The 13935-nt window shown below is 42.5% G+C and overlaps 1 protein-coding gene across 6 annotated transcripts in view; it reads left to right on the forward strand.

The window, feature by feature from the left end:
• FAM110B (family with sequence similarity 110 member B) overlaps positions 1-13935 on the forward strand; it is a 113668-nt gene that overhangs the window by 69881 nt on the left and 29852 nt on the right. For 3 of the 6 annotated variants that reach the window (XM_041413028.1, XM_041413027.1, XM_041413030.1), the window contains one exon: positions 12396-12495. The exons of the other annotated variants lie outside the window; for them this stretch is intronic. The gene's annotated coding sequence lies outside the window, so the exon portion shown is untranslated. The remainder of the gene's footprint in view (positions 1-12395; positions 12496-13935) is intronic. 6 annotated transcript variants of the gene reach the window in all.

Below are 13935 nucleotides of genomic sequence, written 5' to 3' on the forward strand. Positions count from 1 at the left end.
AGCCCAGTAAAACTCCAACCTCCCAGAAAGCAAGAGTTTTTATAACTTGCTTGGTCACTAACTCGATTATAGTGGCTGTATAAAAAGTGGTCCATTTCGGTAGTACATGATGTTACCATGGTAACATTGACATACTAATTTAGAAACCCTTCAGGCTAGCTTTGAGAACATGAACATTGCACTAGTATACCAAAACATGAAAAGACTTATTGTGAAAGTAGCTGCTAAATGTTTAGGATGAGCCTTTTAGATACATGTGGACTTTTTCCTCCCCTCAAAATTTCTATTAGGATCCGCATTTGCTTATACTGTTAAAAATATCTGAACCAGATTTATCTTAACGATTTTACAATGTTCCTTATTAAATCCTTTTGTTTTCTTCTTGGAATTGGACCTTGGGGTCCCATTGTGAAGGCCATGTTAGGTGCAGCTCCTTTGTCCCCCAGCTGCAGGGGGCTATTAGTAAGAGTATTTGCTTCATTCTCCTGGTATGTGGACTGTAAATTGCACTTCAAGTCCTGGGTGTTAACGGGTCCTGCATCATCTTACTTGTGCGTGGTCACAGATTTTTTACAGTGGCATTGAATTGTGTCAGCTGGACCAGTGAGTTTGCTGCCATTTAACTGCATATTTGAAAAATAATAGTTCTGTTGAAGTGCTGTGTAACTAGTACTGTGATACTCAATTTATAAACAGCCAAAAAAGTTGCCAGAAGTAGGGATCATGCCTGTTACACTTCCTGTTGTGGTGGCTTCCTATGTGATAGAGAAATTTGTAGGCTCAGTTCCATGAACCTGTGCTTATAACAAAGGCTGCCATGAGCCCTTGTTTCTGGCTGAGGTTGGCAAAAACTGGAGTTATGTGGGATTAGCAAGGCCTGAACGTGCCTGGGGTCTGCTAAGCTATGGTGTTTTTCATTACAGGGGATTTTTGGTGACAATTCTTCACTCACAGTAGAAAGTACCATGTTTTTTCTGTTTCATATCAATATATACATGAGCACAAGTGGATTTGTCACTTCTTTACCTACCTCAGTTAAGTTAGGCAAAACAAATCTTAGCATGGGAAACAAGCATTATTTATTAGATCTCAATTGAACTGATTCTGCAGTCTAACTAAAGAAGATTTTTGCCTGAAAATAAGTGACAAAAAGATTGGAATATCAAGAAGTAGAGTTAAAACAGATTTGGCTAAACAGTAATCTCCTTTACCAAGTCTGCTTTGTAGCAACTTGCTGTACTTCTTGTTTCATGATAATTTCTTAAATCTCTTTTTGGAAGTGGAGGTAGGTTTTAATTTTAATTTTTCAGTGATACTAAATTGACAAATCTGAAAATCAACAGGCAGGATTAGGTTGTAACATCAGCTTGGGCAAAATGAGGTTGTTCTGGATTCTGAGCTTTTATTTAAAGTAATAAAAGGAAAGAAGTGAAAGGCATTTTGAGTCCTTCTGGTCACAAGGATTACTGTTAAATCTGTGAGCAGAACGCAGCTGACAGATTCTCAGGTGTCTCTGTGCTATGGAGATGGTTCATGTGCCACACCAGCCCAAGAGGTGTTGACTCTGAAGCAGAACAGCGTGGGCCTGTGTGTGCTGTATCTTCTCACCTGAACATGCAGGGAGTGCTCCTGTGTGCAGGGCTCCTCTGCAGCTCCAGGGGAGGAACACCCCACACCAAAACAAGGTGGTGCTCTGTTCATGCCAGGATTTCAGGCTTTCCCATCATGATTAATGCCTTGCAGGTATGAATTTTTAAGGAGTAACCAGTGCTATGAACAGGGCATGTCATATGTGTTTAACAAAGTAGTTAAAGTTAAGATTTTTAAAGAAAAACTGAACTAAGCTAACAGAAGTCATGCATGTTTCTCACAGTTATAAATCTATTCACAACTGAGCTCAGCTACAAAGTATGCTTTTCCTCCCTGTCTTCCCTACCTCCTTTTGAGGACATGACATTATTTTTATCCTGGATCACTTCTTTATTTTAATTTTGCTGCCCCTCTACAAGCAGTTGTGCCTGTGTAACTCACAGGTTTTTCAGAGGAGAGAGAAAGGTCTTGCTGCCGCACAAGAGGCAGGCAAAGCCATGTTCCCATGGCTGGAGTACAGATCCCAGCAGCCTTATTCAATTTCAGAGAGTGTCTGCAGCCATCCTCATCACCAAGCCTCTTCTCCTGGTAGCCTGTCCCTGCCCAGACACACAGTCTTCAGCATCCTGGTGATGTGCTGCTGGGCCAAAATAGTCTCATTTTAGGTCAGAGAGATAACTTACCAGGGCTGGAATGGTACCTAAGGAAGCTGGTCTCAGACTGGGATGGGCTCCTGACCAGATCTCAGGATGAGGTTGGGCAACACATCCGTGGGAGCCTTCCAAGGGACACTGGTGCTGAATGTAGCACAGAGAGGAGCACTGGTGGGGATGGAGTGGGTGGGAACCCAGCCTCTTCTCATTGGTATGGGTGAAAGGTAGAGCATGTCTTAAGGCTGAGTTTGCATGCTGGGTGGAGAGTGCAAGCTGGAGCTACTGAGACCACAGCTATGTGTTCCAGCCTGGCTCTGCTCCCCTTCCCCTGCAGCCTCCTGGCCCAGCCAGAGGCCATGGCGTGGGGGAGCGCGTGGCGGCTCGTGCTGCTGAGTTATCCCAGCTGTGCTTCAGCTGCTTCCTTTCCCCTGTGAGAGTAAATAAATATTTAGAGTTTGAATTACATTATCAAGCAAGTACAATTTCCTTTTTTTATGTGCCTTTTTCATGTGCTTTGCTCCTTAGAGCTTACTAGCAGCAGCAATGACATTGGGTAATTATCTAGAGACAAAAAAAAAATTGTAAGTCTGTCTGGATTTACCTACTAAAAATACATTTTGACAACAGTCATTTAGTTTAAGAATTTGTGTCCTGCCTGAGCATCCTGTTTAGTTCGTCCGGTTCCATATCCCTTTGCTACTAAATGTTTTTTTCTGGATGTCTGAGAGGCTTTTCTCATCTCCAGTTGCTGGAAAATCAGCATTTCTAGCTTTTCAAGCTTGAAATAGATGAGGGTGATTTTTTTATAGCCATAATTTAATTGACTTCAGAGGACTTGTGGGGGTTTGGGGTGGGTACAGTGGTGGTGGTTTCCTTCTTTTATTCTTTTCTTATGTTGAGTCGTTTGGTTTAGTTTGGGGATTTTTGTTTGGGCTGTGGTTTTGGTTTGGGAGGGTTTTGGAGGGTTAGTTATTTTATTTGTTTGTCTTATTTTGTTTTCTCTAAGTGTACTTTTTGCCTGCTTGCCAGATGAGGAGACTAATGCAGGGAGGACAAACTGAATCCCTCCAACAGCAGCAGCCCCCCGCTGCCATGCTGTGGTACAGAATGTGAAAGCAGAGGCTGTTCTGTTTCTTTCCATGCCCCAAATCCAAACACCCACTTCCAGCATCCTGATGCAGGCTGTTGGTGGGCCAGCTTGTGGACTGGCAGTACAAGACAGCCCTGTCCTCTCCTCATTCCCTCACCTGGAAGGAAGATGTGGGTGCATCACCACCCAGCTCTTGGGGCTGTCCCTGCACAAAGGTGGGGTGCTCTTACCCACAGTGCCTGTGCCAGTGTCCTGTTTGACACTTAGGTTTTGTGCTAGTACAGTACAGACTGGTTGGATTTATAGGAGAGTGTTCCACACTTCTTTTCCAAGCACATTTTATGTTTGGTTTTTGTTGTTGTATGTTCTTTTTCAAAAGCTGCATGCTTCATCCTCACTCCAGGGTTATTTTTGTCTGGTTTATCCTACCTTCCCTGAACACCTTAGAAGTCGTTACTTCTTTGTGCACTCAGCAATGTTTCCCATTGGGAAATAGATGGCTTGCAGGTTGGTCATTCAATTTTTGTTCCCAGTTCCAAGCTTTTATTTGCCTATACATTAATATTTGCCATGCCTGATGAAACTGGGCTTTGCTCCTGGTGTCAGTGACACAAGTTGCACATTTTCTCACAGTCTAGCAAAGGGATAGACAACAGAGCTGTTGTCACAACTGGAATTAACACACCATATGGTCCCTACATCACCTCTCTTTTCTGTATTTGTCTACTGCAGAAAAATTATTGAAAACAGTCGTCCATTTCCAAACTCAAGTCTTCAAACTGTTTCTTTTATTCCTCAGCTTCCTGTGTTTTGTTTGCAGAGGCACTGTTGTTGTTCTTAGAGTAGAAAATAAAAATCTCCTCAGGTGCTAAAAATAACCTAGCTGTAACTCTATAAAGAATTTTTTTCTGCAATTTCTTACATTTTAAGCAGCAATGTTATTTAGCATTCCCAGTATTTAGGTAGGCATCTCTGTCATGTCTGTTTTTCTCTAATACAACAATATAATCTCTGATCCAGGGGTCTGTTGCTGTTGTCTTCTCCTCAGTTTGCAGCTTCCCATTGCTTTACTAAAGAAGTCAGTCTAAGCTTATATAACTTTAATTCTGGGTTGTCTGTGTTTTTTCCTTCAAAATAGATTCTATGTAATTTCTGCCAGTATTTTAGGACTTCCAGTCTAAATTACTTCAGCAAAATAATCTGATGGGCAGTGTGATAAAACAGGATTTATCTGTGCATTTCTTTAGAAACTTTGTCCTGCTTTGTCTCTCCAAAAGTCTTAATTTTTTTCCTTTCTAAACTAAACTAATCATATGAAGAGGATTCAGATGCTGTATGAATGACATTCGAATTATGAAAAGCTGAAAATACATGTCTGGACAAATATTCAAAGTTCAAAAGAACCTAAAGAGGTCAGAAACATAAAACAAAATGCAAAACTGCAATTAACTTCATAAAAATGTATCCCAACTGAAACTATTGCATGTTGTGGAGAAACTTCAAAAAGGGTAATGCCATAAAATACTTGGGAATAATACCGTGAAGGGCCTGAAATACAGTGGGAAGGAGCATCACAATGGTTGGCCATTTAAAGATGCTCAACTGCAGGGAGAGTAGTGGCTCTGAAGGTTTGATTCTCACGCCACTGAAGTTGGATCCCTGTTGATGTTGGTTGGCATTGCATCAAACTCTGTTTCTCTTGTGTGGACACCTCATCTAGGCAGTCAGTTGTAGATGCTTTATACCTTGGGGGATACTGCCAACAAAATTTGAAGTATTTCAAGAAAGAAAAGAACAAATGTGTGAAATAAAATTGAGGGCGAAATAAAATTGAAGTACAAAAGAAACTGTCAATATAGGTGATGTAACAATAATCAGGAATTAACAGAGAATAACGTAAAAGTACTTGTTTTGTAGATGCATATATCCAGAGAATGGTCTGCTACAGAAACCGCGAAAAAGTTCTATCACCTGTGGTTTCTAGTTCTAGGTCTTACGAGCCATTAGCTAAGAGATGATAGAGAATAATCTTCACTTGGTAGGATTGGAGAAAAGATCAGTCCCTTTTCCTAACATCTATAATTCCTAATTGCTTATTAGTCTTTTAGATGTGTGAAAGTTATAAGAACAATGGCTGTCTCTGATTCTCCTGCAAATCTCCCACCAGTGGAAAAAAAAAAAAAGTTGTACCCTGTGAATGAACTTTGCTGTTTCTCTAAAAACATGTTAACTAAATTAGGCAATATGAACTTTACTTATTATGACAGATCTGCTTTCTGTTGTCATAATACAAAGATGATACTGACTTTTCATCCCTTTATAATTTCATTCTCAGCTCTTTCATGTAACCTATCTCCATCTACATAAAGTGTGGGGGTTTCTTTCCCCCAAGTTGGATCTATTCTGGCACGTCTTCTTGTTCTATTCTTTAAAACTGAGAATCAAATAATTGTTTAGGTTGGAAAGGAACATACAGTGTCACCAAGTTCAACCATTAACCTAGCACTGCCAAGGCCACCATTAAATCATGTCCCTAAGCACCACATCTTCACATTTTACATAACTCCACTCAACCCTTTCTGTGGACAGCCTGTTCCAGTGCTTTCCCTGAATTTTTTTTCCCTACTGTCCAGTCTCAACTTTCCATGGCACAACTTGAAGCCATTTGCTCTTGTCCTATTGCTTGTTACCTGGGAGAAGAGACTGATTCCACCTCACTACAAGATCCTTTCAGGTGCTTGTAGAGAAGGATAAGGTCTCCCCTGAGTCTCTTTTTCTCCAGAATGAACAGCCCTTCCTCCCTCAGCTGTTCCTCAAAATGCTTGTGTTCCACACCCTTCACCAGCTCCTTTGCCCTTCTCTGGACACACTCCAACATCTCAGAGTCTTTCTTGTAGTGAAGCGCCCCAAAACTGGACACGGGATTCAAGATTCAGCCTCACTAGTGCCAAGGGCAGGAGATACTGTTCTAGTCTTGCTGGCCACACTATTTCATCCTAAAACATCAGTAAACATGGGTAAAACATCAGTAACCCATGCATTTATTCAAAACTCATTAAAACAATGTTCCTCCTCCTAATAGAGCCTGTCCAGATTGGTTTTCCCCTTTGGGAGTGAGTCTTTTGCAGTGCCCAGTGACAAGCTTGGCTGCTTTATTTGCTAGTGAGTATTCAGAAGGTGTTGCTTCTCTGGTTGATCCCTCTATTAATCTTTGTTTAAGCCTATGGCCACTGGGCAAAGTTCCTTCCAGGTTACCTTCCTTTGGATGGCCCGTGCTGCTTGTGGTTGAGGATGTCCATAGGGGCGTGTTGCAGTTTTGGACCAGCAGGATAAGAGTTAGGGGCAAGCTAAAATATCTCACATTGCTGTCCATTAAGTTTTTCCCCTTTGGATTCAGGTGTAGTTAAACACCACAGTTGTGCAGGAGCCATTCTTCTGCATCAACAGTTGTTGTGTTGTGCAAAGTGTATAGTTTTCCTTTGTTTTTTAAGAACTACAGAAGAATAAACACAAATGTTCAGTCCAACGACTGGAAAGCAGTTTGAGTAGGTGTTGTTACAAAGGTGCAGTTGCAGCTTGCCCTGCCTCCTGCTCCAACCCTCCAGCGAATAGCAGAGCCCCAGGGGAAGAGAGTTGGGGTTTTCTCCCTTTCACCTTCACTACCATGGGACCTGGCTACATTTCCCACCTTCCTGCAGCAAGCAGCTACTTCCTCAAGGAGTTTTGCTCAAAGAGTTTTTCTCTTGAATGTGGCGGGGTTGGCTCATTTGCAGCGAGGTGGGTACTCTGCTGGTTTGACGGCCCCAGCGCCCGAGGTGCCGCATTTATCATCCGGCCTCGGCGCCGGCTCCCCTCCGGCATTTGTCAGCAGCGCTGAGTCGAGGTGCTGGCGCGGCAGCCAGCAGCCTCCAGCAGAGATAATTCTTATCGTGTGTGCTGCTGGCTCAGCTCCGCTTTGCCTCACATGGTGATGATTTCTGCCTGCCATCGGTCTCCCCTTTGGATCCCAGTCGTGCAGGCGGCAAACACGGCCGAAGGATGTGTGTCCTTGCAGTTCTAGTGTTTGCGCCTTCAGTCTCCATCAGCAAACTTTGGGGAAGTGAACTCTTCTTCCCAGTCACTTTGCCCCTTTCCTAGCATATTTAGCATTCAATATCTCCTGTGCTGACCTTGTTCTTTAAATTGCATTGGGACTTGTCTTGTTCAAGACGCAGGTCAGCAGGAGAACAGTCAAGTGTGGAAAAACACACCGTCGCTGTTCACTGGGGTCAGAGCAGCACAAGTGACCTAAATTTGAAATGCTCCATAGTCCGTGGCTGATCCAGCATCCTCAGGCTGCAGCCTGCCTGTCTGCTGCAGTTGCAGACCAAGAAGTGATTTTTGTTCAGGAGCAAGATTTCCACCAATTTAATCTACTGAAATTTGAAGTTTGGAAATCTGGGGCAAAATGGAGGGGAAAAGAGAAAGAAAGAGAAAAAAAATACAGAAAAAGACAAGTTGTAATTGAGAAGCTTGAGTGAAACACCACATTTTGGTCATACAGTGGGGTGTGTTTTGGCAGTTCAATTTGTTAATTTTCTAGAACAGGCATGAAATCGCTATATTTATGTACGTAGGAATTAATAATAGCTTACAAAAGCAACACATTAGCTTTTTTTGGGTGGGAGGAGAAACCAAGAGCTGCCTGAAGGCGAAACATTTCTAATTCCCTTTTTTAATTTCTTTTTGTTTTAATTTTTTTTTGAGAGAGCTCCTTTTTCATTGTGTGCACTGCTGTTGCCCACACTGGTGCTGGAGGAGAGCATGTGTGCAGTCTGCATAAATTGATTCGGAGGGTGGCTGACCGTGCTTGGTGCTTCCTTCAGGTCACGGCTGCCACGGTTTGCCGCGCTCTTTTATGCGTGCATGAGCACGGGCAAACACATCCAAGATGTGGGAGTGCGAGTTTGAGGAGTGCTTGGCATCAGCCCTCGCACATGCAGGCTGCGATGCCTGCTCACAGAAAAACACAGAACAGAAAAAGCCAGGGAGGTTTTCCTCTGTGAGGTGAAGCTTGTAGGAGCACGCCTTGCATTGCTTTTGCTGTTAAAAGCACATGCATTTTTGTTGGTTTGCTTCTAGGCCACTAAATGCTCCTGACTTCTTTCCTAACCTCCAGTGATGGCACCAGTATCACAGGAAGGGAATCTTGTTTTTCCCTCTTGGACAAGGGACAAACCCTGGGTCAGTGGTGATGACCCAGGAGTACTTTCTACAATTAATGTGAAAAATCTGGGTGTTTTTGATACGGGTTTTGAACACAACAGGAGAGAGGGTTTGGGGTGGATCCCCTCCCAGCCCTTTTTTCCTTAATTATGAGAAGTTTCTGAGTGATTGTGCTGGTTGAACTATCCAGAGGAAAACAGCAGCCTTCCTGCAGGGGCTTGCAAGAATTTATACTGGGTTTCTGCTGACACCTATTTTTATATCAGAGATGGCAAAAACATACTGACATATCTAGTCTATCTGCTTGTGAATATATTTCATTTCCATATGCATCCAGCCTTGCAGTGTGTTTGATAAGTTGGGTTACTTGTTTTAGCTCATCTGTGCTTCTCCCTTCCCCTGGAGCTAATCCAGAAAATATCTTGAAAGAGAAGGTTTTGTGGTGGGGGGAGAAGGAGATTGAATTTGCATCATGAGGAAAATATGAAGAGTTTTCACAAGATGTGATGACTACATTTGATATCCTGTAGTTTTTGTTAGTCTAGAAGTGATTTTTTTTTCTCCTCTCTCTTAATCTGAGTGATCTGGGGAAATGGTGATCATCTATTCTTCTTCTTCTTCTTCTTCTTCTTCAGTATTTTAATCTAAGCTGTCCAGGGCAGTGGTGGGATCACCATTCCTGGTAGTGTGGTGTATAGATGTGGCACATGGAGATATGGCTTAGTGATAAAGATGATGGTGCTGGGTTAAAGATTGGCTCAATGATCTTAAAGGCCTTTTCTAACCTTAATGATTCTATAATCCTAGTTATCTCTTCAGGTTTCAAGCTTTCTCTTGCAACACTGGTATTAATGGTGACATTTGGCATTTCAGTTACTCGTTTTCTGCTGATGATGAATGGAAGTATATAACTGAATTCAAGTGTGGGGAAAAAAGCAGTTTTATTTATTAGTAGGGCAATGTAAAAAAATTCATGATCTGGTATAGAAGTCTTCACTATCAGCATGATATATATTTATCTTTTCAGTGCATGCTTGGCATCACATGAAAAAGGTGTAACATTGATAGAATGTGGTGCTTCACTGTGAGAATGCAGCACTTTCAGATTTATTTAGCAATTTTGTGTGGTTTTTACTCCAAGTTATTGTGCTTTTATGTATTTCAAGAGAAATGCACATATGTATTCATGTAGGTCTTACATATTTACTGACATAAATTTCTTAAGAAAGAGCAGTAGTTCGCTTTGTGAACTGTGGAAATTAGGTAAATGTTCATACTTGCTAAATTTTATTTTTTGCTACTGAGAAGAAAACAAAAAAGATTTACCCAAAGATTGTGCCCAGAAATCAGAATACTCTGTGTTTGTGCTGAAGTCCTGGAGCAATTACAAGAAACAAAGAGAATCTAAGAAGAAGGAATATGCAGTTCTTTATTTTAAATACTGCCCAAATTGGTGGTTTTGACAGATATTTCTTGTTGACTGTTGCCTCCCATACATTTTACCAGATAAAGCTTAAAAACCTGATTTTTTGATCTACCTACTCATTCCTGTTTTATCTTATCCTTTTGCTTTTATCCATGTATTTTAATCCAGAACTCATAATGAAATTCAAGCTTTCAAAACAGTTCACAAAATCAGCAATTTAATGCATGGTTTGTCACTTTTACTTTCGTAACAGCTGTAAGATAAATAAAATAATGAGATATTTACAGCACAAGGTCAGGCAGTTTTTGTGATAGCAGCTTTTCATATAAGATTACAGCTAAAAAAGAGGGGAAGTGCTGAGTTACATAATTCACTAAAGTTTGACACTTAGAATTTGTGTTATAACAGCACTTCATAGGCTATAGATGGGGCTGTTTCAAGTTCTGTTGTAAATCTGACTTTACAAGGCTTTAATGTTCTGTAGGCTAATAAAAATCACTCTAGGATTGAATGTGTGAAATAAAAAAAGTGGTGTTTTTAATATTTTTTAATGCTCTGGGTATTTTGTCATCTTTGATTGTTTTTCACCAAGATGGCATTGCTCTTGGATTTTTGAATAAATCTTAAAGCTTACCTTCATGTCTGAGGGAGGAAAGGCAAGAAAGACAAGGAAAAAAATAAAAAGGCATCCAAAAATAGAAGTCTTGCATTTGCACAGTAAAGTTTAAGGAATCAATGTGAGCTTTTGGCACTGGAGAAAAGGGCATAAATATTGAGTATGAAATATAGTGTAATAATAAGTGATAGCGTTTTCACGTTGTTGAAATATAAGCCTTCCAGGACAGAGGATAAGCTGTAAGCCCCAGAAAGTCAGCTTTTCTGGAAGACTACCCCTGTGCACTGCACATCTCTCCTTGTTTGAAACGTCTGGGGTGCTAAGAAGGAGAGGAAATTGTCTGACCTGAAATTCTGAGGGTTTATGTAGCTTTTGCGTGGTATTGTTTGAAGGATTCACCTGCTTGGCAAATACTATGAAAATGCCAACAGTTAGGAATCGTGGTTACAAATATCCATCTCGAGTCCACATAGGCTGCAGTGGCTCACAGGAGGAGCTAGCCCTCAGCCAAACGTGCTGCACTTTGCCATTTAGGCAATCTTGGTGCAAGGCGGTGCAGGGCTGCCGTAACAACCTGCCCCAGAAACCTCGTTCCCTTCCCGTGGTGGTAGTGATGTGAGAACAGTGAAAACTTTAGGTCAGGAATACTGGGTTAACATTTCCCTCAATCCCAGTGCTACTTTGTCATTTATGCCAGTTGTATTCAGTACTGGGGTTGTTGTTTCTGGCTGCCTTGTCTAATCTGGAAGGAGGGGACTGTCACATGCAAGGGTGACACCTGCCCAACCATGACCTGCAAGGCTTTCAATGGCCTCATCGGGGGAAAGGAAATCCATGCAAGACCATAAACCTAAGACCAGGAGGGGCCTGGGAGCAAACTTTCCCTGTGTCAGTGGGCTTCAAGTCATTGGTTTCCTCCATTGGTATGGTAAGCTTTCATCAGTGTTTGGTGACAGTAGCGTGCTACCCTTCTTCACCACATTGTGGTGTCCTAAGTATCTCTGGCATTGCTGTTACAGCTGTTTCCAGATGTTCCAGTGGTTTCCATGCACAGGGCATTTTGTTGCTGTTGGGTGAAGGGGAGAGAACTGGGGAAGCTGTTGACTCTGCCCACCACATAAACTGTGCTGCGGAGACCCAAGGGAGCCCCAGGAGTCACAAAACCTGTGGCACACACAGTGTATGCTTTGGGCAAGGGCACGCTGTTGATTTGTCTGTAATTCAGCCACTGGGAGGGACCCTGTGGGCTGGGCTGGGCTCTTTTGGGCTGGCAGGGATAACCAGGCTTGCATTGCACAGGTGCACAAGAGACCTGTCAGGGATAAAAGGGGAAATCAGTGTAGGATAAAAGCAGCTCCAAAAGATAATGTGTCCTGTCACCTTGGTCCCTGGCAAGGTGGCCAGCTGCCAGCTCCTCCCAGACAGCTTCAACGTGAGCTTAAATGAAGTTTAAGACTGCTGGCTGTTTATCTAATATTGTTCATTGTTCTGTACAGACAATTGCAGAAATTAAGGATTCATATATGGGGGAAAAACATTTGTTTCTTCCGATTTTTATGTATTGCCTTCATTTTGCATATGTAAGAAGCTATGGTCCACAGCTTTCCTCACAGTTAGGCAAGAAAGTAGCTTTTCTTTACGTTAGACACTGTTGCTTCAGGATAGAGAGGGAGAGATTGAAAATTTAGGGGAGTTGTGAGGTGAAAAAACAAAGGCTTTTCATTAGTATTTTTCCTATAGCTAGATTTTCACTTGAGCACTTTTGTATGCTGTATTAATTACTCGTGTTTTCTAACTTGGGCTTAAAACTTCCAGGCAGCTGGGGACTTCCTTTGCCTCGTTCTGGTCCACAAGGAATTACTGGACAGGGAGAGAGAAGTTCCTGCAAGAAGTAAGGCAAGGACAGGAGCTTCAGGTGAGCACATCAGAACTCTTCCTGGAGAAAGAGAATTGAGGATCTTTGGTGGTATGAATGCTTTATTTGCCTCAATTTGCATCCTTTGAATTCATATCGTACTGCAGTCATGCTCTATCATGACAGTTGTCCAAGTGCCCAATATTTTGAGCACACACAATAGCAAAATAATTTTGAGACGACGATACCTGGTTGGAGTATATCTGGTTGTGTGTTAGAACTGTTAGATGTAGGAGGTTTTGTTTTAGGAAGTGTAAAATAATGTGCCTGCAGGCAGCTGTGCAGCTTTGGTGTGAGGGGGACTGTGCTGGATGGTTTCAGAGGTGTAAAACAAAAAGAAAGTGCACTCATTTTATCCCTTGGTGCCTTCTGTAGTTTCATTTCAAAGTACGGAATCTCTTACTTCATGCAGTTTCTATTCCTGGTGAGGGTTTAGTTAAGGGACAGAAGCACAGACAAGTCTGAGCACAGATCAGTTGTTTGCTTTGCTTTTATGTGCTTTGGTGTCAGCAGTGCATGGTGAATTGGCAGCACAGCCTGTGACAAGAGTGAATGTCTGGGCCTTAGACTGTCCCTGTGCTCCACCTTGAAATCTTCTGGGTATCTCCTGCTCTGAATGAGGGTGAACATAACATGAGGGGTGCGTTCTTACAGATGGTGAGAAAGCATCTGGGCAGTTATTCTTCTTCAGAGGTGCTGATTGGAAGGGAAAGGAGGGGGGCAGAAGCTGCTTTGTGTTGGCATTGTGGTGCAAGTGGCTGCTTGTGGGTACCACCTCTGCTGGCATTGTGGAGGTCGCGGGACAGATAAAGCCAGGTTTAGACATGCACATTTTTTAATTACATAACCCTTTGGGGGTGGCTTTGTATACTCACCTACTACCAGACAGAAAATAGGAGCAGTCTTACCAAGCCTTTTGCCACGTTTGTTGAGGTTGTGTAAGCACACAGTGAGAGTTCTCTTGCATTATGTAGAAAGTGAGTTCTTCCTTGGAAATCTGCTTATTTTTACTTTCGAGTGTGTGTAGATTTAACTGAAGAACATGTATTCACACAGTTGTGCTATTTAAGTTAATGTGGGGTGACTCAGTGTGTATTCACTGCTGCGAGCCCACAGCGACTGCGACAGAACATTTTATTGTCTGAAGACAATGCTAATAATGATAGCATTAAAACAGCGTTGGAATTTCACAAGACAATATTCTGTTCCCAGAGCTGCCGAGGGACAAAGAGATTTGCCATTGTCAGACAGGGGAACAGGAGCTGGCCTGCAGTGCAAACAGTGCCCTCCGCTTCCGCTGGGCTGGGCTGGGTGTCCTGCCCCTCTCTGCTCCTGCTTCCAGGAACCTGCTCCAGAGTCTGACACAGCTGCGAGCACCTCTGCAAAGCAAGCACTGGAGCAGTTGGCTCTGCTGAGAGCTGTTGTAACACAGCCCCTTCC

This window comes from Onychostruthus taczanowskii, unplaced genomic scaffold (genome assembly GCF_017590055.1).
Source record: "Onychostruthus taczanowskii isolate IOZ18803 unplaced genomic scaffold, ASM1759005v1 scaffold4, whole genome shotgun sequence".
Lineage (NCBI taxonomy): Eukaryota > Metazoa > Chordata > Aves > Passeriformes > Passeridae > Onychostruthus > Onychostruthus taczanowskii.